The 24,183-nt window shown below is 46.9% G+C and overlaps 1 protein-coding gene across 1 annotated transcript in view; it reads right to left on the bottom strand.

Annotated features, from left to right (window-relative positions):
- The window catches only part of LOC143989072 (cytochrome P450 2C14-like), a 90,594-nt gene extending 66,624 nt beyond the window's left edge, over nucleotides 1-23,970 (bottom strand). The window contains exons 1-2 of the mRNA XM_077489083.1: nucleotides 23,835-23,970; nucleotides 1,207-1,289 (exon numbers count right to left, since the gene is read on the bottom strand). The gene's annotated coding sequence lies outside the window, so the exon portion shown is untranslated. The remainder of the gene's footprint in view (nucleotides 1-1,206; nucleotides 1,290-23,834) is intronic.
- Between the last annotated feature and the right edge of the window lie 213 nt (nucleotides 23,971-24,183).

The following is a 24,183-nucleotide window of genomic DNA, read 5'->3' as shown; positions in this document are numbered from 1 at the left end:
CTACCTGTACACGCGCTCGAAATGGGCGGACTTTCCGAGCGGGAACAGTACGCTCATTTCGAAAGTACAGCGGACAGGCCCACACACGGGCGGACTGTTCGCTCAAACACAGTTTCAGCGGACAGTTTTTCGGAATTTCCGAAAGACTTTGTCCGTCCAACTGTCCGCTGAAACTGTCCGCTGAAAGCCCACACACGAGCGGACTGTCCGCCCAAACACTGTTCAGCGGACAAGGTTGGGCGAACAGTCCGCCCGTGTGTACGCGGCCTAAGCCCTTTTACACACGGTCGGACATTCCGATTTTGTCCGACTGATTTTTTTATCGAAACTGATGTTGCATACACACGGTTGGACAAAGTTGTTGGTAAATCCGATCGTTCAGAACGTGATGACGTTATTTCGTTACGACGGGACTACGTTCAGGCTAGTAGCCAATAGCTTTGGTCTCGTAATTTGATCTGAGCATGCGTGGAACTCTGTCTGATCGGAATTCTCTACAAACGATCGGACAAAGTCCGATCGGATCATGCCTTCGGAAAATTTTATAGCCCAGCTCTAAAACTTTGTCGGTCGGATATACCGATGGAAACAGTCCGATGGAGCCCACACACGGTCGGATTATTCGACAACACGGTCCGATCGGACATTTTCCGTCAGAATGTCCGACCGTGTGTACAAGGGCCCAGAGGTCTTGTGAGAAAAGATACAGGGTCTGCATCTCATTGGAAGTATTAATTCCTTGGAGAGAAAGTCACCAAAACTCAAATTCCTATTGCAATGAATGCCTAAAATGTGACTTGCCTTGTTGCAGACTTCCGATAAGATCAGTGAGTTAATCACATAAGCAGGTGATGACATTTCTGGGGGTGTTCTTTTCCCCAGCGGTGTACAGAGTACCAGGCTGCCATATTGCATTCAATTTTTACAGAAAATTGCAGCAGCTGCAGATTGAAGAGGCAAGGTAATTTATAATAACTTTAAATTACAACATGGCTTGTGTAGCAATGGTATATGGTGTACACTATATAATGAAGACTCCACCAGATGAGCAGTTATTTACAGGTGTCTGCTCTCTCCGTAAGTCAGCCCAGTTCAAATCTGTCTTGATGTGCGTGTATCAGATTAATTAATCTCTTATTACAGCTATGAAATCTTAATATAATGACAATCTACCTCCAAATTTTAAGAGCACGCTAAAAGTCTTACCTAAATGCCACCTTCGAGACAAACTTCAACCTTTAGGCAATTCTCATGTGCTCTCAGCGCACAATGGCTCCACTTCACAATATCTGAAATAAAAAGCTAATATCAGGTTTTATTTAACCTGCAATAGAACAAAGGGCACATTGCATAAGACCTTCTATTTTTTATTATGTGAAATACGTGTATACTGGCCAAGGAACGCTAAGGTTACAACCAAAGACAAAACACATTTTCCTCTCAGTTCATGTAGAGAAATACCTTGAATTAACCCCTTCAGATCTGCGCAATAGCCGAATGACAGTTACAGCGCGGACCTACTTTGCCTGGAGGCCATCAGTAGACATCATCGCCTTTGCACACTCCCCGTGCACCCCCTGCAGGGCATGTGGCACACGCTGTGATAACCGAGTCAATGAGATTCGGGTGATCACAGATCCGAGTAAGGGGTCGATCCTGGTCTCTTACCCCATGATCAGCTGTCAGCCAACGACAGCTGATCACGTGATGTAAACAGAAGATCAGTAATAGTTTTTTTTTTCTCCTCATGCTGACAGCGTGAGGAGAAAAAAAGCCAATTACCAGCTTCTGTGCAAGGGACATTAGTCCCGAAGAGGAAGAGGTGAAGCAGCCTCATCTGTGCCAACCAGTACCACCTGCCAGTTCCACTTACCATTGCCCATGGTGCCACAAATCAGTGCCCAATAATGCCAACAATCAGTGCCACCTATCAATGCCCATGAGTGCCACCTATCAATGCCCACCTGTGGTGCCAGTCAGTGCCTCATCAGTGCCACCTAGCAGTGCTGCATATTGGTGTCACCAACCAGTGCCAATTAGTGCCCATCACTGCCACTCATCAGTGCCCATAACTGCCACCTATCAGCGCCCATCACTTCCAGTTATCAGTGCCACCTATCAGTGCCAGCTATTAGTGCCCTTCAGTACTTCCTATCAATGCTCTTCAGTGCCGTCCATCAGTCCCACCTATCAGTACCACCCATCAGTGCCACCCAACAGTGCCACCTCTCAGTGCCCACCAATGCCACCTATCAGTGCCCACCAGTGCCACCTATTGGTGCCCACCAGTGCCACCTTATCAGTGCCCATCAATGCAGCCTATAGGTGCCCATCAGTGCAGCCTCATCAGCGTACATCAATGAAGGAGAATAATGACCTGTTTGCAAAATGTATTAACAAAATATAAAACAGCTTTGTATTTTTTTTAATTTCTGTCTTTTTTATTATTTTTTTAAACAAAAAATAAAAAACCCAGAGGTGATCAAAACAAAATAAATCTCTGTTTGTGTGGAAAAAAAAGATAAAAATGTAATTTGGGTACAGTGTTGTATGACCGCACAATTGTCGTTCAAAGAGTGACATCGCTAAAAGCTGAAAATTGGTCTGGGCAGGAGGGGGGTTTAGGTGCCCAGTAAACAAGTGGTCAAATGGTCAGTGGTCAAATAATTTTTTTTTTTTTTTAATTGATAGGGGATTTACAGCCCAACTGCAGGCACAATAACCTTACAAATGTTAAAATGTTTAGCCTAGTCTCAGCCTCCGCACTTCTTTTTCACTGTGCCAGCAGGGAGATCAATGTGCTGGTGGGGAGAAGGGAGATCCAACTGACCAACTTTGCCATAAGAGAAGTGCTTCCGCACTTCTCTTTTACCGTGTCGGCATGGAGATCAATGTGCCGGCGGGGAGATGGGAGACCCCACTGAACGGCTTTGCCATATGAGAAGTGTCTCCGCATTTCTTTTTCACTGTGCCGGTGTGGAAATCAACGTGTCAGCAGGGAGATGAGAAAAATCTCACTCTGACCAGCTCTGCTATGATAGAAGTACTTCCTCACTTCTATTTCTCTGTGCCAATGGTGAGATGAGAAAGATCTCCCACTAAGAGGCTCTGCTTATCTGAGAAGTGTGGAAGAAACTCTTGTTTACTATGAATCTGCAGGCAGGGAGATAATGTGCTATCAGGGAGATCAAGAAGGTCTCCACTGTGACCAGCAGAGTTCCACAAGGGAGGGTGGTACAAGCTTTACAACCAATCAGGATGGCTGGCAGGAGCTCCTGTGACCATACTCCAAGCTCTCAGATTGTTCAGAAAGCCAGTATCATGGGGTTTCCACAAAGAAAGGAAAGAAAACGATGATGGGGTTGGGTGAATCCCAGATCCCTAATGCCGCGTACACACGGGCGGACTGTATGGCGTACTTAGTCCGTCATACAATCCGACGGACAGTCCGTCATACTTTCGACTGAACGGACTTGACCACACACGGATGCACAAACAGTCCGTCAAAAGCTTGCGCGATGACGTGTACAGCACGTACGACGGGACTAGAAATAGGAAGTCCAATACACAGCAAAGCACCCTTCCGCCGTGTAAATCCTTTCTGAGCATGCGCCATTCTTAGTCCGTCGAACTAGCCTACTGACGAGCGGATTGTCCGCTGAAACCAAAGTACGACGGACAGAATTTCGAAAAATCCGAAATACTTAGTACGCCAGACTGCACGCTGAAAAAGTCCGCTGAAGCCCACACACGAGCGGACTGTCCGCTGAAATGTGTTTCGACGGACTAAGTACACCATACAGTCCGCCCGTGTGTACGCGGCATTACCCTCATTTTTCCTTCCAAGTTGTTACAACAATTTTTCCTTCCAAGTTGTTACAACCATTTAGGTTCATGCAGATGCAGTACAGGTATTTTAACTGCAACATCAGATCTTTTTTACCTGCCTAGCCTTTAGAGTGTCATAAATGGGGTTTATGAACGAAAAAGGCAATTAGGGATAATTGTCAAGGTATTTGCAAAATATAGATCAACTGCGCAAAAAAAAAAAAAAATTCTCCAGCTCATCTATTTTTCTTGCTGGGCTGTTTGGGCCCAAAGCAAGTCCCTGATTTTTGTTTATAATTTCAAATTTAGTGAATAAATTCATACTATAATCATAAGCTGCACATTGAATTGCACAAAAAAAAAAAGAAGAAAGATAAGAAAAAAAATACACTCAGCAATTATTATTAATAAAGTGGCACCAGGTTCTGCAGGTTCAGCATTGCCTTGGGAAGGGGGTGAGGGTGCATCGGAAAAAAACAATGCTAATTGTGCAGTTTTGCATGTGCTATATGTGTTTATTGAGTTAAAATGTTTTAATAAATGTTTTAAATGTTTGCTTACATTTATTCATAAGAGTATGCTTGTTTGAACTGTGTGTGTGTCTGTGTATAAATATATATATATATATATATATATATATATATATATATATATATATATACAGTATATATATACACACTTATGTGTCAAAATCATATAAAAATAAATAACTTCAAAGATCATGATGAATCAAACATCATGTGAATCCATGACATTGATTAAAAAGGGGGAAAGCCTTTTGGTAATGTCAATTGATGGAGTATATAATTAAAAATCTTTTGTTTTTTATTACTTAACATTTGAATTGCTCATCTTGGATAAACCATGAAAGGTTGAAATTACAGGGAGATCCCTTACTGGAACATTAAAATCCCATTGGGGTCAGTCTAGAAAAGAGGAAGGAAGGCCCACATGCCTCGTACAATGGTGTGATGAAAGGTTAGAAGATGGTATGTACTGTATGTCTAAGTCCTCCTTTAGACCTCCTGGGGAAAAGCTATCTAACTGAAAAATCCAGAACTGTTCTGGAAATTTTATAGATAGCTGTTATAACTTTTCTGTTTATTACGCGGAATTGAAGTTTTCTATACACGTGCTTATGTAGGTATCACATTAATATTACAATTGTAGTTTAATGTTAACAAGGGGCATAACATAGGCAGGAAAATAATAAAAACATTATTAGTGCTGTATGCACAATGGGTGCATTGTGTGATACATAAGAAAAACATGCAAAATGTAATACAGTTATATACAAAATTTATAATTTCTTTCACAAGGACGTTTTCTTGGACATAGTCTAGTTTCCTAAACCGTTCCACTTCAGGGATGGAAATAAGAATGTATTGAATCACAAAAGCCTGAAGAGATGTTGGGTCCTTGTTATGGTAGGCAGAATAGTATCTTGCTACATTATATTAGGGGGAGCCTTGCTTGATATTCCATCGGTGCTCACCTACTATGGTCAGAAATTATCTTAAAATGCAGCCCACATAACACAGGCCACAAGGGCAGGAGAGACAATATACAACATAGGAGGAAGAGCAGGTGAGAAATGCCATAATAGTGTAATTCCTGTTCTTAAAATCACAGGTTTTCAAGTTATGAAGAATAAATTGGCATTCTATTTTTTGGCAACGAAACATGCCATTAATGGAAAATAATTGTAGTGTGTTTTCTGGTGCCCGAGCCTAGAACATGGGTTTGATGCTCTCCAAATAACCAATGAGCTTACAGGTTTTATTACCAAAGCTTAATTGCACAAGCTGAGGTTAGAAGCTTATTGTTTTCTATGCAACAGTAAGACTGATTTTGCACTTTCCAGCTTTAGTAAATAAACCCCATTGTGTACTTAAAAGTGGGGTATGTCTGTAGAGGGTTCTTTACGGTAAGAGCGGCAAGGATGTGGAATTCCCTTCCACAGGTGGTGGTCTAAGCGGAAGACATTGATAATTTCAAAAAACTATTAGATAAGCACTTGAATGACTGCAACATACAGGGATATACAATGTAATACTGACATATAATCACACACTTAGGTTTAACTTGATGGACTTTTTTTCAACCTCACCCACTGTGTAACTATAGTCATCACACCCACACATTTTGTAATTTCCTTATTAAGCTGAATTTTAGACATAATGTATTTTAATTCACTTTTTGATTACCATAACTGTATTCATGTAGGTAGTCCGTTATTGAATTCATCACCCATAACTGATTAAACTTTATTTTTAATTTAGTATTATTATTCTTTTATTACCACCCATGGCATTGTAAGCACTTTTACAGGTTCATTCTTCTATTCATCCCACTTATGCAATAACATCACAGTGTCCTTATCAGTTTATCTATTAATCATTTATTATTTTATTTGAGCTCAACCAAGTTCTTCGTACAAGTTTGGTGTTCCATTAACCACTTCAGCCTCAGAAGAATTTACCCCCTTCCTGATCAGAGCACTTTTTGCGATTCGGCACTTAGTCGTTTTAACTGACAATTGCGTGGCCGTGCGACACGGCGCCCAAACAAAATTGATGTTCTTTTTTCCCACAAATAGAGCTTTCTTTTTGTGGTATTTGATCACCTCTGCGTTTTTTATTTTTTGCCCAATAAACAACAAAATGCATTGTTTTTTACTTTTTGCTATAAAAAATATCCCTAAAAAAATATTTAAAAAAACATTTTTTTTCCTCAGTTTAGGCCGATACATATTCTTCTACATATTTTTGTATGCTGGATCTGCTTGTCTTTCTGTTTTCCCGCATTATCCCATCATTTGGGTTGAGCACTTGTTCATATTTTTTACTTTTCTTATTTACTAATTGTAATGATTTGAATGTATAATGTATATGTAAAGTGGTGTGCAAATTCTATAAATATCCAAAATAAATAAATAATCTATAATTCGGACAAGCCGTGTTTTTGTGTGACAATTTTTCTTTTATTTAAGTTGAAACCAGTCCTTTAATCAACATGACTTTTAAATGAGTTAAAGGGCCTACCTGCTCCCCATGACCCCCGCAACGCCACACTAGCTACTAAAAGCTCCGGGGTAAGCATTCCTCTTCAATACAGTACCAAAGCACCCCATGGGAAAAATTGGTCAGCAACAGGAATATTACAAACATATCCCTGAACAGCAGACAGGGCTTTGTTACCAGATCTCAGCCTCCACCCTCCCATTCCCCTCCGGACCCTTTCTCAAATATGGACTCGCCTCTGGGAATGGAGGGCTCTGGCATCCCCCCAGCTACTGTCCCCCAAGCCTCTAACTCAGGTCCGCCACCCCCGCAGGGGATCCTTACACCTGCTATATTGGACGCCAAACTGGACGCCAAATTACATCTCCTGCTCCAACAGATCACAACTAATGTCTCGGCCGAGGTAAATAAACTTGCGATGGAACTGAGAAAGTAAATTAACCAGCTTAGTGAGTGCACGGACACACTCGAAAACAAATTTGATGAGATGGTCAGCTATGTTCAGGCCGTCGAGGAGGACAACCACAACCTGCGCCTCTCAGTTTCTCAATTACAGCTGCAACAGGAAGACCTGGAAAATAGAGAAAGACGCCAGAATCTACGCTTTAGAGGTATCCCGGAGACTGTGGGAGATCCTGATTTACGTGCTTATCTCCTAGGCCTCTTTAATACCCTGGCCCCCACGGTCGTGGACATAGATTGGCACCTTGATAGAGCCCACCGCTCTCTGGCCCCCAAACCTCCTGCAGGAGCTAGACCCAGAGATGTTATTGTCCGGTTCCACTTGTTTGAAAGCAAAGAGGCACTGATCCAATCCATGCGCAACAAACCTCAAATTGTCTACAAAGGGGTGAAGTTGCAGATTTTTAGTGGCCTTTCTCCCATTACCCTGGCTAAACGCAGGAACCTTCGGCCGATCACCTCCTACTTGCAACATCACAAGGTCCCATACTATTGGGGGTTTCCCTTCCGTTTGCTTTTGTCCAAAAATGGAGCTCAGTACACCCTCCGTGATCTTCCGGAGAGCGAATCCTTTCTAAAGAGCCGCGGGCTCCCTCCCCTTCCTGAGGAGGACATGCATCCAGCTGAAGCCCAGAATCGCCCACTTCCCAATACTCCAAGCGGCATCTGGACACCCGTGAGGAGCAAATCCAGAAGGCATCTCTCCACACCTCAACGTCCACGGTTCTCCAAGCAACCCCCCTGACTTCCCCCGCCAGACCCCACATGGTTCAGTTATGTATGCTGCTCATACTCCCTCATCTTTTCTTTTCCCTCAGTGATTTGAAATGAAAAGACCCTGTTGCAACGATTATATCAAGTTTGCCCTCTGTCTTGAATGTTAAAGCTGGGACTAGTTTTCCCCATCCCATGGGGTTCCGTTCTTACAAAAGACTAGATGTTGTTAATGCACTTTGTTAAATTCCAAATTCATAAGGAGAGTAGATGGCCCTCCCACCTTTACTTCCGGTGATCGTCCGGCCACGATCCTCTTGGCCTGGGTTAATACCCTGCGTCCCCTGAGGGTAACATGTTACCTTCAGGCTCTCAAGATGTTCTGTTCTTTTTTGTTTTTGTTTTCTTTTTTCTTTTTCTGACGCTTTTGTTAATGTTTCTTTTTAAAGTTTTTTTGTTCTACTGTGTCCATTCCTATAGATCAGTTTCATTGTTTATTTATGCACTGCATATGCTGGTATGGCCTCAGGTTATCCTGGCCCTGGGTATATCTAATTTTTCCCCACCGCCTAGGCATAACTGACGCTAATGTCACCTTCTACAGATTAGAGTTCTGGTTCATTGATTCTTATTTTAGGCTGTACTGCAACCTTCAGCCACTTACATATGCTTACTTTCCTAGACCGCCCTTATGGCTTTAAAGCTTTTGTCATATAATGTAAAGGGCTTAGGCTCTATACGTAAGAGCTGGTTGGCCTTGAAGGAATTCAGGTCTTCTGGTGTGGATGTGATTATGTTACAAGAAACCCATTTTAAAGCAGATGGCTCCCTTAAGTTTGCCTCCAAACACTTCCCCGCCTCCTTCCTGGCCTCTGACTCCACAGGTAAGGCGGATGTTGCAATTTTCATCAGTAAGTCATGCCCCATTAAGGTTAAAAACTCCCATGCAGACCCCCATGGTAGATACCTAATCCTTGACTGCCAATACTTTAACACCTCTCTGACCCTCGTTAACCTATATGCCCCTAATGTTGGTCAGGTTGACTTCCTCAATGGCCTGTTTGACTCCTCCCACTATCCATCACAGCCCTTTATGATAGTCGGTGGGGACTTTAACCACTTGCTTACTGGGCACTTAAACCCCCCTCAGTCCCAGACCAATTTTCAGCTTTCAGCGCTGATGCACTTTGAGTGACAATTGCGCGGGCATACAATACTGTACCCAAATGAAATTTTTATCATTTTTTTCCCACAAATAGAGCTTTCTTTTGGTGGTATTTAGTTACAGCTCGGAGTTTTATTTTTTGCTAAACAAACAAAAAAAGATGCAAAAAAAAAAAAAAAAAAAATCATGTTTTAATAGTTTGTTATAAAATTTTGCAAACGGGTCATTTTTCTCCTTCATTGAAGTGCGCTGATTAGGCGGCACTGATAGGCTGCATTGGTGGGCACTGATGGGCTGCATTGGTGGGCACTGATGGGCTGCACTGGTGGGCACTGATAGGCATAGTTAAGGCGGCACTAATAGGCACAGATAAGGCGGCACCGATGGGCACAGATAAGGTGGCACTGATGGGCAAAGATGGGCACAGATAAGATGGCACGGATGGGTGGCACGGATAAGTGGCACGGATGGGTGGCACGGATGGGCACTGATAGGTACCACAGATAGATGGGACTGATGGGCACTGATAGGTGGCACTGATAGGTGGCTCTGATAGGTGGCACTGCTGGGCACTGATGGGCGGCACTGCTGGGCACTGATGGGCGGCACTGCTGGGCACTGATGGGCGGCACTGGGGTGCAGCACCTTTGAGGCAGATTGGGTGGCACTGTGGGTGGCACTGTGGGGTGGCACTGTGGGTGGCACTGTGGGTGGCACTGTGGGTGGCACTGTGGGTGGCACTGTGGGCACTATGGGCACTGACAGGGGGCACTGACGGGGGGCACTTACTTTTTCTTTTATTTTACTTCAGGATGGCACTGCGGGAGGCAGGTGGGCACAGGCAGGTGGCAGGTGGTCCCTTGTATTGATGGCCGTGATCGGGACTGATGTCCCGATCACGGCCGCCGGTGATCGGCTTTTTTTTTCTCTCCTCGCGCTGTCAGCGCGAGGAGGAATAATAGCCGATTACCGGCTCCGTTCTATCACATGATCAGCTGTCATTGGCTGACAGCTGATCACGTGATAAGGGGTCGGGATCGACCCCTTACACGGATCGGTGATCAGGCGAGTCTCACGGACTCGCCGATCACAGAGCGCGCCGCGCGCGCCCCTCAGGGGGCGCGCAGGCCGCTCGTAACCAGGACGACGTCAATAGACGTAGTCCTGAAAATGTAGGTCCGCGCTAATGCCGTCATTTGGCAATAGCGCGGATCTGAAGTGGTTAATTTGGTTATGTCCCCCACTAGAGATGGACAAACACTGTTCTCTTCAACGCCCTCCAAGAAGCTTGCCTCTCAAGCTACCTCCTTCCGTCAGCTTATAAGATCCCACCGACTTTTCAACTCATGGAGGATTAAACTCCCCACAGCTCAGCAATTCACCTTCTATTCTCCAGCTCATAAAATGTATTCAGGACTCGATCACTTCTTTATATCTGCCCCTCTCATCCCACACGTGGTTGACTCTGAGATGATGCCGATTACCTAGTCTGATCATGCCCCCATCGCCCTAGATCTCCTGCTCACTCAGGCCTACCCCAGATCTTGCCACTGGCGACTTAATAATCATCTCTTACAATCTGAAAGCTCCCGCTCTGTCTTTGCGCAGAGCCTTGCAGAATTTTTCCAACTACACAAAGGGTCGGTCTCTGATTTTTCCACCCTGTGGGAAGCCCACAAAGCCGTTTTTAGGGGTGCTTGCATTGCTGAGAGCTCTAGACTGAAGAGAGACAGAACCAAATTTATTAGATCTCTAACTTCTGCTCTTCTCTCTGTGGAGTGGAGGCTTTTGGGCTTCCCCACAGTGGAGAGACTGCGGAGAGTCACACTGCTCAGGGAACAGATTAAAATGGCGCAACTAGACCAGGCAGCTAAATCGATGCTCTGGATGAAGCAGAAATTTTACGAATTTTCCAATAAACCCCATAAAATGTTAGTTAACAAACTACGTCTGCTCACATTCAATTCCTTCCCTGAGTTTCTCTCCCGGCCTGATGGAACTAAGACTCATTGCCCTCGTGAAATCTCAAACATCTTTGGCAAATTTTACCACAAACTTTATAACTGTCTATCCCCAGAAAACCACTTCCATTTTACACAAGAGAAATTTAAGTCCTTTTTCTCCAACCTGAAACTTCCCAAGCTCTCGACAACTGATTTAGAGGCCCTAAATAAAACAGTAACGGCGGACGAGCTCTCAGCTATAATACGGGAGCTCCCTTCGCATAAATCGCCTGGCCCTGATGGCCTCCCCTATTTTTACTATAAAACCTACCTGGATATTTTGGGACCACATATGCTCACTTTATTCGATTCTCTACTAGAAGGCACCCCTCCCCACCCCCATTTTTCACACTCCTTCATCTCAGTAATTCTTAAGCCGGGTAAGTACCCCTCCATCCCAGACAATTACAGGCCAATGGCCCTTCTAAATTCGGATTACAAGATATTTACGAAAATCCTTACTTCTAGACTGTCAGTTCTTGCTCCCAAACGTATTCACAGAGACCAGGTGGGGTTTGTCCCTGGCAGACACGCCGGAGATAACATCCGCCGCACAATCAATTTGGTGGACCTTCTGGATAGGACCAATAAATCAGCTCTGATACTTAGTTTAGACGCACAGAAGGTCTTTGATAGGCTTAGCTGGCCTTATATGTTCGCCACGCTTAAAGTCTATGGTTTTACTGGCCCCTTTTTAAAAGCACTAGAGGCTTTATACTCAACTGTTACTGCTCAGGTGCAGATGTCGTCCTTCCTGTCGCCTCGCTTCCCCTTGATGAATGGTACTCGGCAGGGGTGTCCTTTATCACCATTGTTATTTATTGTATGCCTTGAACCCCTAGCCGAGTCCATACGTTCTCATCCAGATATCCGTGGGGTGGTGATGCGACAGGGGGAGTATAAATTATCACTCTTCGCGGACGACATCTTGCTAACTATTACCAACCCATTGGTCTCCCTCCCTTCACTGCACAAACTACTCTCATCCTTTGGTAGTATCTCTGGCTACAAAGTGAATACCTCAAAGACTGAAGCTCTACCCATACACATCCCCGCTACACAACTCTCTAGGCTTAAAGAAACTTATACTTATAGATGGTGCAATGACTCACTCAAATACCTGGGTGTTCTTTTGACTAGTGATGGACGAACTTCCGACGGGACGTTTCGCGAACGCGAAATGCGAACGGACCCAAACGTTCGCGAAACCGAACGTTCGCCGCGGGCCCCATTGACTTCAATGGGAGGCGAACTTTGCAAACCTTCATGTCGAATTTGCGGCCACGTGGTAATTATTAGGGGGTAAAACGTAGTCCCACCATCTGGACAATGACATAATACATGTATGAGGTGAATTTGGGATCGATAACTACAAGCATTTTTATTTTATTTGGGAAATTGTTCTAACAATTCAGGACTATGGAGCTAATGAAGGCAATGGAGGAGAGGGAAGGTCAGGGACCAGGGTAGGCAAAGAAGAGGGTGCAGGAGATGATCACCAGCAGCGTGACATACCGGAATGACACATGCACCGTGATAGAGGCATCTGACAGCAGCACCGTAATACAGAGCACTGACAGCAGCACCGTGACATACAGCGCTGACAGCAGCACCGTGACATACAGCGCTGACAGCAGCACCGTGACATACAGCGCTGACAGCAGCACCGTGACATACAGCGCTGACAGCAGCACCGTGACATACAGCGCTGACAGCAGCACCGTGACATACAGCGCTGACAGCAGCACCGTGACATACAGCGCTGACAGCAGCACCGTGACATACAGCGCTGACAGCAGCACCGTGACATACAGCGCTGACAGCAGCACCGTGACATACAGCGCTGACAGCAGCACCGTGACATACAGCGCTGACAGCAGCACCGTGACATACAGCGCTGACAGCAGCACCGTGACATACAGCACTGACAGCAGCACCGTAAGCAGCCCCAGGAGGAAGTCAGCACAGCACAGGGATGGTGTGATCCCCTCATAATAAGAACCCCCAGGAGGAAGTCAGCACAGCACAGGGATAGTGTGATCCCTTCATAATAAGAACCCCCAGGAGGAAGTCAGCACAGCACAGGGATATCATAAGCAGCCCCAGTAGAAATATGACACCGCTCAACCTCTTCAAAGAGGAGGGTAGGGGCATATAGTACGGTGTGCTTTTTTGGGTCAAGGAAGTGAGCCAAATGAATTAAGAAGGTCTGTGTGCTTGATTAAAAAAATAGTTTATAGACATATACATGGTCTACTGGTCACATGTGTTGAATTCCTCCGAGATCCATGCCTCATTCATTTTTAGAAATGTGAGGTAGTTAACACTGTGGTGAGCTAGGCGAGTACGCTTATCGGTCACAATCCCCCCTGCTGCGCTGAACGTCCTTTCGGACAGGACACTGGATGAGGGGCAAGCCAACAGTTCGATTGCAAATTGGGCAAGCTCTGGCCAGAGGTCAAGCCTGCCCACCCAGTAGTCTAGGGGTTCATCACTCCTCAGAGCGTCCACATCGGCCGTTAACCCAATGTAGTCGGACACCTGACGGTCTAGGCGTTCCCTGATGCTGGATCCGGATGACACCTGTCGATGGGTCGGCTGAAAGAATGACCTCATATCCGAAGTCACCAACACATCTTCAAACCGGCCTCTTCTTGCAGGCGCTGTTGGATTGGTACCCGCAAATCCTTCTCTGGGAGTGGGAATTGCTCCTCTGCCAGCGCACGCAAAAGCAGAATGCAGCATTTCTCGAAGCAAGGCCTGGAAGTGCTGCATTCTGACAGCCCTCTGCGACGGCGGTAACATTTCCGCCATTTTGTGTTTGTACCGGGGGTCTAAGTACGTTGCCACCCAGTACTGGTCCTTGACCCTCATGCTTTTTATACGGGGGTCCCTATTAAAACACTGGAGCATGAAGGCCCCCATTTGCACTAAAGTGGAAGCGGTGTGGTGGCCTGGCTCCTGCTCATCATCCAGGATAATGTCGTCCTCTTCATTCTCCTCTCCCCATCCTCGCACAACAGGGATCCCAGAAAGGTTTAAAGCATGCTCTTCTTGCTCCTGCTCATCCGCCCCGGCACCATCCTCCTCTGACTCCTCATCAGACTCCTGTTGTTGACTTGTCTCAGATAGAGTAGCCCCCCCTGGGAATTCATCCAGCATTGCGACTTCCTCATCTTCCCGCTCCTGCTCCTCCACAGCCTGATCAATGACACGACGCAATGCACGCTCCAGAAAGAAGGCATAAGGTACCATGTCACTGATGGCGCCATGGCTGCGACTGACCAGTTTGGTGATCTCCTCAAATGGCCGCAGAAGTCTGCATGTGTCGCGCATGAGCAGCCACTGGCGCGGTGAAAAAAAACCCAGCTCCCCAGAACCGTTTCTTTCGCAGAGTTCATACAGGTAGACGTTAACTGCACGTTTCTGCTGGAGCAGCCTATCAAGCATATAGAAGGTTGAGTTCCATCGCGTCGGGCAATCGCAAATAAGACGTCTGACCGGCAGATGGTGTCGCCGCTGAATGTCAGCAAGGCGAGCCATGGCCGTGTAAGATCTTCTGAAATGGGCCGAGATTTTCCTTGCCTGCCGCAAGATGTCCTGGACCCCAGGGTATTTGACAAGGAATCGCTGCACGACCAAGTTTAAGACGTGTGCCATGCACGGCACGTGCGTGATTTTGCCCTGTTTCAATGCGCTAAGCAGATTGGCACCGTTGTCACACACCACTTTACCAACTGTCAAATTGAGCGGTGTTAGCCACTCATCTGCCTGTGAACGCAAAGCTGAAAGGAGTGCCGGGCCAGTGTGGCTCTTTGCTTCCAGGCACAACAGACGCAGCACGGCATGGCAACGTCTCACCTGGCATGTGGAATAGGTTCTGGGGAGCTTGGGCGGTGCAGTGGAAGAGACGCTAGCAGCGGAAAAGGAGGAGGCAGCTGAGGAGGAGAGGGAGGAGGATGGAGTAGGAGGAGGAGAAGAAGAGTCAGGCCTGCATGCAATCCGTGGCGGTAAAACCAAATCTACACGGGTGCCACGGGTTACATGCTTGACGGCCGTCAGAAGGTTCACCCAGTGGGCAGTAAAACTGATATACCTTCCCTGCCCGTGTTTGCTAGACCACGTGTCTGTGGTCAGATGTATCTTGGCACCGACACTGTGTGCCAGAGATACATTCACTTGCCGCTGAACATGGCCATATAGCTCTGGGATGCCCTTCTCTGAGAAATACTTCCTTCCTGGGACCTTCCATTGTGGTGTTCCAATGGCCACAAATTTGCGAAAGGCCTCCGAGTCCACCAGTTTATATGGCAGTAGTTGGCGGGCTATGAGTTCTGACAAGCCAGCCGCCAACCGTTGGGCAAGAGGGTTATCCGGCATCATCATTTTTTTACGCTCAAACATTAGGCCCACGGAAGCCTGCCTTTTTGCAGAAAAATGTGAGCTTGGCGTGATGGAAGGTGGAGTGGAGGACAATTGTGAGGAGAGAGGAGAAGGAGAAGTAGAAGACGAGGCTGGACGGTGAGAGCCTGCAGTGTGGCTTTGTGTGTTCCGTTGCTCCCACTGGGCTCGGTGATGGCTGCTCATGTGCCTTCTTAAGGCGGTCGTCCCTAGGTGAGTATTGGGCTTACCGCGACTAACGCGTTGACTGCAAAGATTGCAGATGGCAACGCTATTGTCAGCAGCGGACACGTTAAAAAAAGCCCACACTGCGGAGCCATGTGCCGGTGTCCTGGGAGCGCCAGATGTGACCGTACATGGTCGATGACTCGCTCCTGATACATTTGCAGTCTGCTTTGTCCCTGCTGTGCAATGTAAGTCATTGCTGCTTCTCCTCCCTATCTGCTGGTCCATATCTCCCTCTGAACTCCCCTCCTCTTCCTCTCTTGTGGGCACCCACGTGACATCACTAGACACGTCATCATCAACGTCACCTTCCCCACCGCTATAAGTAGAGATCTCGGAGTAGGCAGCAACACCGGGGACCAACCTCCTCCTTGGGCTGATCTGGGTACTGGCGTCAGACTGCTGAGTAGCGCTTGTTGCTACCTCCTCTTCCTGATCCAATACCAAGAGTGGCTGCGCATCAGAAATGTCCTCTTGATATGGATCGGAAAATAATTCCAGTGACTCAAGCGGAAGGTATGTGGTGGTGGTGGTGGTGGTGGTCGTGTTGTTGGTGGTAGTGTCTTTGGGGGTGCACATAGCAGAGAGTGAAGAAGAGGGTGCAGATCGAGAGGATGAGGAGGGTGCAGAAGAGTAAGGCTGAGCGAGCCACTCAACCAAGTCTGGTGCATCCTTTAAAGTAATTGAACGCACCTTCTGCAACTTCCCACTTTGGCTCAAGCCTGTTGCTCCTGCCCTACCCCTACCACCCCTGCGGAAGGGCCTGCCTCTTCCTCTGCATGTCATTTTTTAAATGACCCTGTGACAAAACTCTTAGTCCCTATACCGCTGAAGGACTGCTGCAGTATAGGTGAGCGGTCAGCAGTGGTGCACGTCAACCCTATCTATTGTGGACCTATAGCGGTCCTTACAGAACAGCAGACTGTACCGCACTCAAGCCTATGTACCGTAGCACCCTATACCAAGTTACCAGTCCTTATAAGAACTTTTGTGGACCAAGCAGGTTGTGTATTAGTGTTTAGCAGACTGTACGTCAGTCCCTATACCGCTGAAGGACTGCTGCAGTATAGGGCAGCGGTCAGCAGTGGTGCACGTCAACCCTATCTATTGTGGACCGATAGCGGTCCTTACAGAACAGCAGACTGTACCGCACTCAAGCCTATGTACCGTAGCACCCTATACCAAGTTACCAGTCCTTATAAGAACTTTTGTGGAACAAGCAGGTTGTGTGTTAGTGATTAGCAGACTGTACGTCAGTCCCTATACCGCTGAAGGACTGCTGCAGTATAGGTGAGCGGTCAGCAGTGGTGCACGTCAACCCTATCTATTGTGGACCGATAGCGGTCCTTACAGAACAGCAGACTGTACCGCACTCAAGCCTATGTACCGTAGCACCCTATACCAAGTTACCAGTCCTTATAAGAACTTTTGTGGACCAAGCAGGTTGTGTATTAGTGTTTAGCAGACTGTACGTCAGTCCCTATACCGCTGAAGGACTGCTGCAGTATAGGGCAGCGGTCAGCAGTGGTGCACGTCAACCCTATCTATTGTGGACCGATAGCGGTCCTTACAGAACAGCAGACTGTACCGCACTCAAGCCTATGTACCGTAGCACCCTATACCAAGTTACCAGTCCTTATAAGAACTTTTGTGGAACAAGCAGGTTGTGTGTTAGTGATTAGCAGACTGTACGTCAGTCCCTATACCGCTGAAGGACTGCTGCAGTATAGGTGAGCGGTCAGCAGTGGTGCACGTCAACCCTATCTATTGTGGACCGATAGCGGTCCTTACAGAACAGCAGACTGTACCGCACTCAAGCCTATGTACCGTAGCACCCTATACCAAGTTACCAGTCCTTATAAGAACTTTTGTGGACCAAGCAGGTTGTGTATTAGTGTTTAGCAGACTGTACGTCAGTCCCTATACCGCTGAAGGACTGCTGCAGTATAGGGCAGCGGTCAGCAGTGGTGCACGTCAACCCTATCTATTGTGGACCGATAGCGGTCCTTACAGAACAGCAGACTGTACCGCACTCAAGCCTATGTACCGTAGCACCCTATACCAAGTTACCAGTCCTTATAAGAACTTTTGTGGAACAAGCAGGTTGTGTGTTAGTGATTAGCAGACTGTACGTCAGTCCCTATACCGCTGAAGGACTGCTGCAGTATAGGTGAGCGGTCAGCAGTGGTGCACGTCAACCCTATCTATTGTGGACCGATAGCGGTCCTTACAGAACAGCAGACTGTACCGCACTCAAGCCTATGTACCGTAGCACCCTATACCAAGTTACCAGTCCTTATAAGAACTTTTGTGGACCAAGCAGGTTGTGTATTAGTGTTTAGCAGACTGTACGTCAGTCCCTATACCGCTGAAGGACTGCTGCAGTATAGGGCAGCGGTCAGCAGTGGTGCACGTCAACCCTATCTATTGTGGACCGATAGCGGTCCTTACAGAACAGCAGACTGTACCGCACTCAAGCCTATGTACCGTAGCACCCTATACCAAGTTACCAGTCCTTATAAGAACTTTTGTGGAACAAGCAGGTTGTGTGTTAGTGATTAGCAGACTGTACGTCAGTCCCTATACCGCTGAAGGACTGCTGCAGTATAGGTGAGCGGTCAGCAGTGGTGCACGTCAACCCTATCTATTGTGGACCGATAGCGGTCCTTACAGAACAGCAGACTGTACCGCACTCAAGCCTATGTACCGTAGCACCCTATACCAAGTTACCAGTCCTTATAAGAACTTTTGTGGACCAAGCAGGTTGTGTATTAGTGTTTAGCAGACTGTACGTCAGTCCCTATACCGCTGAAGGACTGCTGCAGTATAGGGCAGCGGTCAGCAGTGGTGCACGTCAACCCTATCTATTGTGGACCGATAGCGGTCCTTACAGAACAGCAGACTGTACCGCACTCAAGCCTATGTACCGTAGCACCCTATACCAAGTTACCAGTCCTTATAAGAACTTTTGTGGAACAAGCAGGTTGTGTGTTAGTGATTAGCAGACTGTACGTCAGTCCCTATACCGCTGAAGGACTGCTGCAGTATAGGTGAGCGGTCAGCAGTGGTGCACGTCAACCCTATCTATTGTGGACCGATAGCGGTCCTTACAGAACAGCAGACTGTACCGCACTCAAGCCTATGTACCGTAGCACCCTATACCAAGTTACCAGTCCTTATAAGAACTTTTGTGGACCAAGCAGGTTGTGTATTAGTGTTTAGCAGACTGTACGTCAGTCCCTATACCGCTGAAGGACTGCTGCAGTATAGGGCAGCGGTCAGCAGTGGTGCACGTCAACCCTATCTATTGTGGACCGATAGCGGTCCTTACAGAACAGCAGACTGTACCGCACTCAAGCCTATGTACCGTAGCACCCTATACCAAGTTACCAGTCCTTATAAGAACTTTTGTGGAACAAGCAGGTTGTGTGTTAGTGATTAGCAGACTGTACGTCAGTCCCTATACCGCTGAAGGACTGCTGCAGTATAGGTGAGCGGTCAGCAGTGGTGCACGTCAACCCTATCTATTGTGGACCGATAGCGGTCCTTACAGAACAGCAGACTGTACCGCACTCAAGCCTATGTACCGTAGCACCCTATACCAAGTTACCAGTCCTTATAAGAACTTTTGTGGACCAAGCAGGTTGTGTATTAGTGTTTAGCAGACTGTACGTCAGTCCCTATACCGCTGAAGGACTGCTGCAGTATAGGGCAGCGGTCAGCAGTGGTGCACGTCAACCCTATCTATTGTGGACCGATAGCGGTCCTTACAGAACAGCAGACTGTACCGCACTCAAGCCTATGTACCGTAGCACCCTATACCAAGTTACCAGTCCTTATAAGAACTTTTGTGGAACAAGCAGGTTGTGTGTTAGTGATTAGCAGACTGTACGTCAGTCCCTATACCGCTGAAGGACTGCTGCAGTATAGGGCAGCGGTCAGCAGTGGTGCACGTCAACCCTATCTATTGTGGACCGATAGCGGTCCTTACAGAACAGCAGACTGTACCGCACTCAAGCCTATGTACCGTAGCACCCTATACCAAGTTACCAGTCCTTATAAGAACTTTTGTGGAACAAGCAGGTTGTGTGTTAGTGATTAGCAGACTGTACGTCAGTCCCTATACCGCTGAAGGACTGCTGCAGTATAGGTGAGCGGTCAGCAGTGGTGCACGTCAACCCTATCTATTGTGGACCGATAGCGGTCCTTACAGAACAGCAGACTGTACCGCACTCAAGCCTATGTACCGTAGCACCCTATACCAAGTTACCAGTCCTTATAAGAACTTTTGTGGACCAAGCAGGTTGTGTATTAGTGTTTAGCAGACTGTACGTCAGTCCCTATACCGCTGAAGGACTGCTGCAGTATAGGGCAGCGGTCAGCAGTGGTGCACGTCAACCCTATCTATTGTGGACCGATAGCGGTCCTTACAGAACAGCAGACTGTACCGCACTCAAGCCTATGTACCGTAGCACCCTATACCAAGTTACCAGTCCTTATAAGAACTTTTGTGGACCAAGCAGGTTGTGTATTAGTGTTTAGCAGACTGTACGTCAGTCCCTATACCGCTGAAGGACTGCTGCAGTATAGGGCAGCGGTCAGCAGTGGTGCACGTCAACCCTATCTATTGTGGACCGATAGCGGTCCTTACAGAACAGCAGACTGTACCGCACTCAAGCCTATGTACCGTAGCACCCTATACCAAGTTACCAGTCCTTATAAGAACTTTTGTGGAACAAGTGAGTTGTGAATGTTTAGCAGACTGCAGCAGAAGGGCAGCAGTCAAGTATAATATCCTTTCTATATTTGGAAGAAAGAATATTATACATGTACAAGCCTATTACTGTACCACTGATACCAGTCCTGAAAAGAACCTTTGTGGAACTAATAATAACAGCAAGTCTTTAAAATTACCCTCACTGCCTGACAACACTGCTTCCTTCCTGTCCCTATACAAATTGGCAAAAAAAGAGAACGATTAGTGGTTACTGGAACAGCTCTTTTGTGGACCTTGATAGTAACAGCTAATGATGATGATGATGATGATGATGATGAAAGACTAATCTGGCTGTCCCTGTAGCATACACCGTCCTTTCCCTTTCTCTAAACTAACAAAAGACACTCAGGCTGCTGCAAGAATCAGCAGCACAGCAAACCTATCAACACCTAACACCTATACCAGTCCTGAAAAGAACTTTTGTGTACCAAATAGCTAGTGGTTTATCTCTCCCTACTCCACACAGGAACCTGTCCCTATCGTAACAGAAGAAAGAATGTAAAATGGCCACCGGATCGGGTGTATTTATAGGTTAGGGGGAATGTACAAGTGTCCATGTGCTGTCATGTCTCAATTGGCTGTCCTGTATCACATGATAAACGTGTCACCAAAGGTTAAAGTTCTTGTATACATTAAACACGTAAGTCCGCCGCGGCGAACGACGGAAAAAGGCGTTCGAACGTGCGGACCGCGAATGTCGGAAATTCGCCGCGAAACGACCGCCGGGCGAACCGTTCGGCCATCACTACTTTTGACCCCTTCATATTCCCACTTGTTCCGTGCAAACTTTCCTCCCCTATTCCAAGACATAAATAGCTCCCTACTGTCCTGGTCCAAATACCCTCTGTCCCTCTTGGGCAGGATCAATGTCCTTAAAATGTCAGTCTTGCCTAGACTGCTTTATCATTTTGAGACACTGCCAGTTGCCATTCCAACCCCACAGCTTAAACTTCTCCAAAGACGTTTTTTAAAATGTATATGGGCTGACAGATCCCAACGCCTAGCCAGCTCAGTGGTATTTACGCCTGGAGCTCGAGGAGGTTTGGGGGCTCCGGATATCGTGAAATATTATCATGCTACTCATTTAAGAATTATTACCACTTGGTCCTCTCTTAACGCCACAAGTCAGTGGGCTGCTATTGAGAAGGGGGTCCTATATCCGGTTCACCCATGCTCCTTGATCTGGGGCGCTTCATCCCCTCTGCACCCTAACCTTAGGCGTCAATGTACGGCCCCAATGTCTTTTACCCTGGATATATGGCAAAAGTGTAAAAAAAATACTCCCTTTTTCACGTAGGGTCTTGAAAGCGTAAAGCCTTCGCAAAATGGGGTGCACCAAATTTCTAAGTTGGAAGAGGGGGGGGGGGTCCATTGCGTGGATGGACCCCCCCCTCTTCCAACTTAGAAATTTGGTGCACCCCATTTCGCGAAGGCTTTACGCTTTCAAGACCCTACGTGAAAAATATGATATCCCCAAGCATTCGTTTTACTTCTATCTACAAGTTAGACACCTCTTCAGCTCCAAATCTCCGACTTTAACCCTTGATAACCCCACGGCCTTTGAACACCTTTGCGCCCAGGGATCCCATCAATTACATCTAATCTCCTCTATCCACCGAATCCTCCATGAGTCGACCCCCTTAAAGGAACTTACACATCTGTATATGAGTAAATGGTCTCAGTTGTTGGATAAACCTATCACCCTACAGACATGGGATAAGATCTGGGCCTCTACCTTTAAATCCTCTAAGTGTGTCACGCAAAGGGAAACGGCAATTAAAATTCTTATGTTCTGGTATAGGACCCCCGATGTCATCTACAAATTTGACCCCTCAGTCTCGGCACATTGCTGGCGTTGTGGGCTTGACGTCGGGTCGCTGTTCCACATCTTTTGGAAATGTCCCCTGATACGTCCCTTTTGGATAGAGGTGGGATCGCTGGTGATGGGGGTGACGGGGGTGTCCCTTTCCGATCGATCCCTTACACTGCTTGCTGGGCCTCCCTATCCCGGGCCTACCTAAAAATACAAACCGGCTGATCTCCTATATTCTATTAGCTGCTAAGAGGCTTATCCCGTTATGCTGGTTATCGGGCACAACCCCTCCCTGGCCTAGATTTCTTCAACTGTTATCTGAGATACAGAGAATGGAGTACCTGACGGCCTCGGTGCATGACTCGGTTCCCCAGTTTAATAAAGTTTGGGAACCATGGGATCGGTCGGAGTATGGGGCTCCCCTGTCTGTACACCCTTAACCGCTTGAGATCCGCGCTATAGCCGAATGACGGCTACCGCGCGGACCTGCTTTGACGGGACAATGTCTATTGACGTCGTCCCGTGCACGAGCGCCTTACCACTTATCACGTGATCAGCTGTCAGCCAATGACAGCTGATCATGTAACACAACAGAGCCAGTAATCGGCTATTTTTCCTCCTCGCGCTGACAGCGCGAAGAGAAAAAAAAAAGCCGATCACTGGCAGTGCCACCTATCAGAGCCACCTATCAGTGCCACCTATCAGTGCCCATCAGTCCCATCTATCAGTGGTACCTATCAGTGCCCCTTAGTGCCACCCATCCGTGCCACCCATCCGTGCCACCCATCAGTGCCACCCATCAGTGCCATCTTATCTGTGCCCATCTTTGCCCATCAGTCCCGCCTTATCTGTGCCCATCAGTACTGCCTTATCTGTGCCTATCGGTGCCACCTTATCTGTGCCTATTAGTTCCGCCTTAACTGTGCCTATCAGTGCCCACCAGTGCACCCTATCAGTGCCTACCAGTGCTGCATATCAGTGCCCACCAGTGCTGCCTCATCAGCGCATTTCAATAAAGGAGAAAAATTACCTGTTTGCAAAATTTTACAGCAAATTATTAAACATGATTTTTTTTTTTGTTTTTTTGTTTTTTTGTTTGTTTAGCAAAAAATTAAAACTCCCAGCTGTAATTAAATACCACCAAAAGAAAGCTCTATTTGTGGGGAAAAAATTATAAAAATTTAATTTGGGTACAGTGTAATATGGCTGCGTAATTGTCATTCAAAGTGCATCAGCGCTGAAAGCTGAAAATTGGTCTGGGCAGGAGGGGGGTTTAAGTGCCCAGTAAGCAAGTGGTAATGATCGCAGCTGCCGGTCGTAACTCCCCCCTTCCCGGCATCCATTCCCATCTTTCTCCCTCCCATTTACCTTCTCGATGTACTAGCCCAGGTAACCTACTCCCCCCCCCCCCCCCGAGACTCACCAAGATGATTATATGGATGTCTTGCTGCTTTGTCTCTCTCTGCTCTCCGGCCCACTGTCATATGGATTTGTTTTTGCCTTACATAAACTGTATGTTACTCACTTTACCTGTTATAGTTATGCAGGTCACCTTTGTGCCTGCATATGTGGGCATTAATCTTTAACTTCTGTAGTTAACGTTTATGTTTTAACCATTTACAGACCGGACCATTTTGCTGGTCAAAGACCAGACCACTTTTTGCGATTCGGCACTGCGTCAATTTAACTGACAATTGCGCGGTCGTGCGACGTGGCTCCCAAACAAAATTGATGTCCTTTTTGTCCCACAAATAGAGCTTTCTTTTGGTGGT

The sequence above is a fragment of the Lithobates pipiens genome, unplaced genomic scaffold (genome assembly GCF_037356315.1).
Source record: "Lithobates pipiens isolate NorthernLeopardFrog02 unplaced genomic scaffold, aLitPip1_a1.2 Scaffold_18, whole genome shotgun sequence".
NCBI lineage: Eukaryota > Metazoa > Chordata > Amphibia > Anura > Ranidae > Lithobates > Lithobates pipiens.
This window is presented reverse-complemented; position numbering and strand designations above follow the sequence as displayed.